Source organism: Triticum aestivum, chromosome 2D (genome assembly GCF_018294505.1).
Source record: "Triticum aestivum cultivar Chinese Spring chromosome 2D, IWGSC CS RefSeq v2.1, whole genome shotgun sequence".
Classification (NCBI taxonomy): Eukaryota; Viridiplantae; Streptophyta; class Magnoliopsida; order Poales; family Poaceae; genus Triticum; species Triticum aestivum.
Genome location: NC_057799.1, coordinates 58262338 through 58265892, shown reverse-complemented (window position 1 = coordinate 58265892; position 3555 = coordinate 58262338). Strand labels below are relative to the sequence as shown.

General features: G+C 38.6%; 1 long non-coding RNA gene across 1 annotated transcript; it reads right to left on the bottom strand.

Annotated features, from left to right (window-relative positions):
* Positions 1 to 252: 252 nt before the first annotated feature.
* On the bottom strand, positions 253 to 1845 carry LOC123048692 (uncharacterized). The gene is made up of 3 exons (XR_006423359.1): positions 1493 to 1845; positions 580 to 679; positions 253 to 492 (listed from the first exon to the last, which is right to left on the bottom strand). It is a non-coding gene; the product is annotated as an uncharacterized lncRNA (long non-coding RNA).
* Between the last annotated feature and the right edge of the window lie 1710 nt (positions 1846 to 3555).

The following is a 3555-nucleotide window of genomic DNA, read 5'->3' as shown; positions in this document are numbered from 1 at the left end:
AGCATAATCTGATAACTTGAGGAAGCAAGCATTATTAATTCAAGTAAATGAACATTTCAGTAAGTTATTTTACGTAATAAAGCATAGAATAACCAATGAACTCTCAATAGCATTCAATATTGCATCATGTGAACATAGGATATCTATTCACAAAATCTACGCCCAGTCATATTACAATCTACAACAATACTGTAGTGTACAGGAAGCAGCACATAGGTTAGACACAAGTCTTATTATGTCCATGTTTCTTTCCTTTTTTAGAATTATTCCTTATCTTGCAAATGAGTATGTACTGTACATGGATGCCTACCTTTCGCTCTTGCTGCCTAGTTTTTTTCTGAGTAAATTTATCTGCACCAAAATCCTGCATGAAAAATAGATAGGTTGCTTTCCACATAAAACATGAATCTTCAGTCTAGGATACCATTACCATATGAGCATGTTGCAGATTATCTAACAGAGGTTATAATGGGGTGGTGGAAAAGAAATTGCCTGCAAAACAGAATAGTAGAGACAATTGTCAGATTTTCCTTACTCATGATGGCATATATTAAAAAAGCATAGAAAATAGATGCCGACTTCTTCTGCTTCTCTTCTGCTTCATGGTGGTGATCATGACCTCCAAAATCGTCACAGCTCCGCCCTCGACAATCTCTCCTTGTTCTGCATAGTGTGGCACCTGGCATCAAAGGAAAAAAAAATTAGAACCATATTTGGAACTAAGGAGACCTAATATTTTGTTATCCTTTTACTCTACAACAGGAACAGAAGATCACTCAACATATCATAAATTAAATTCTATAACATATGCATATGACACTAAGCTAGATGCATATGAGAGAAGATCACTCAACATATCATAAATTAAATGAACATGAGAATGTATTACGTTATTTTGAACCCTTATGAAGTTATTCTGATATATACACCTTGTCTTCTAGCTCGCCCAGGTGTTGCGACGAAGGACATGCTGATGAAGATCCTTTGTTAGCCAAATAATTCAAAGTGTGTGTTTCATGGACAGTGAGAATATAATTTTATGCAATGACGTTCTCAAAGCCTATGGATGGTAGGTCCTTAGAAGTCCTAAAGACATACACAGATATGACCTTGACTAATTTCTGATGCTTTGCACAAACCATGTACAATTAGTTGTTATAGCAGCTCTATTATCCTTGCCTCTTATTAGACAGACTCAACCTTTAGCACACCCGCATGCAAGTTTCATTCACATACGCTCGACTGATGGATTCGGGAATTCCACAAGGTATTTATTTATGAATTAGAGGTAAGACACTACACTTAAATATTAAGATTAGTGAAAGAAACATCAAGAAAAATCAATGTATATTCTCAGTCTACATTATGCCCAGTTGTAACAGACCTATCAAAAGTTACATCAGCATAGCAAGCTGGATTCAGCAACACCAAGGAGCTAATGCTTATGGTGATGATCCATATGGAACAGAACCGAGAGGAGAATGAGGCATACCAGCTTCTTCTTGACGCCATGTAGGTTGCTTATGCAGGCGGCAACACCACTGCCCGACGCCGATGGCTCAGCCACCCCGCCTAGAAGCCATGGCGAAGCGCCGAAACGTCATGCCTCGCTGGGCGCCCATCACAGATCACCTCAGGTTGTCCTCCTCCCGGAGGTGCGCCAGCACAAGGACGCCTCAATACTCATATATAAATCGGACAATCCAGGAAATACATTAGTATTAGGGTGCATATTGTTGTACTGTACTTTGTATCCATATACGCAATGAAATGTCTGTAAGAATATGCAATAGAACTCTACTAACCTAAGGTGGTAATTCCGACAACCTCCCAAAGCCTTTCCAAAAAAGCCTCTCACAATAACCAACCAAACTAAATGTGAAGAACATGAGAACCTGTCCAGAAGTAGATTACACAAGATCTATAGTATGGGAAGAAATCTCTAAAAGTGGCATACAAAAATTTCAGAGTTTGTTTAACATATGAATTTTTTGTTACAAATGGCAAATAAATTACATTTGCTTGCTTCTTAACTACAAGATGAACAGAATTCCATCAAGAAGCAGAAATTAATTTCCCCACAGATCCACATAATCTCACTAAGATGTTTCATCAAACAGGGGCACCAACATGAAGATCTGGGGAAAATCAACCACATTTCCATGGGAGGAGGGAGAGGCGGACGGCAGCACCACCATGTCAAATTGACCTCCCTTGCTATATATGCTCTAGTATTTGTCATATCCTAAGTAGCCTAGAACAATTTTATAGTTGAGCGGTCTTTAAAGAACTAACATGTCCATACAATTGAGAAAATAAAAATCAAATAGCAACAATGCAAGTATATGTAGAAAACCTATCATAGCAAACAAACTAAATAATAAAGAAAAAGGATCATCTCAGAGTCGCGGACTAATCAAGATTAAATCACCACAAGTGATCATCTGCAAACACGATGACATTATTAATAATAATAATAATAAATCAAAGTAGTTGGGAAAGCAAAACTGTAGTGGCCTTAAATTATATGCAAACTGTTCAGAATAAAATTATAACTTTGTTAAAGAATTATCATAACAGAGGTAGTCAACGACATGGATGATTACACGGTAAGGGGGCTATTCCTTGATTCTCAATCCACTAAATCAAGGATGCCTCATTCCCACAGGACAAGAATCGAGAACCCGACAAAGGGGCATAAACTAACATGATGGATGACACCTACAGAGAGCCAACTCAATATTAACCGATTCCCGGTCCCCATTATGCAAACAAGAAAAAGAACAATAAGATCACTCAAAGAGGCAGCAATTACTATTGATTATTACTCATTTTAGAAAGAAAAGAATGGGTGATAAACTTCTCCTAAACAGGAACCATTATTCATTACCATGAGCCAATGACAAACATCACATAGCAATACGTAGGTCTGGGAAACATCAGTCACATTCTATACCAACTGAGCACAAAGCAATGCATAAGTATCATAGGAGAAGGTGGAGGAGAAAGGATGGCTCACCAGTGCACCACCAGATCCTCGTACCACCGAACAAAATAACTGAAGAACATGGCACTTGATTGATCTGCATCAATGACCCGTGCCTGAACCATCAGCAATGAGCGAAGGAGAAGTTTGCCTCTGTTGCTTGTACATCTAACGAATATACAACAAAAAGTTATCAGATTCCAAAGAATCAAAAGATGATGTAGTTGAGCTCCAATACGAACATCCATGGGGTTTCCTTCTTCCAAAATCTCGTGGTGGAGGGAGAGGTATCTAGTAGTGGTGAAGCAGGGAGGCATCTCCATCCTGAACATGACAGGGAGAACACCTTTTAGTATAGTCCGTTAAAGACCAAACTGAGAACAAATATAAGAGGATGGATCACCCCTTCTCCCAGTTGCTATATGAGCCTCCACACCCATACTAATGCTAGCACCCAAATCAACATGATAAGACAGCGCACCAATCTTATCGCGTGCCTCAAGAATAGTGATAGATGGTAGCGATGCATCTTTACCTTTAGCTGATACATCTTCAATTTTATTGTGGCA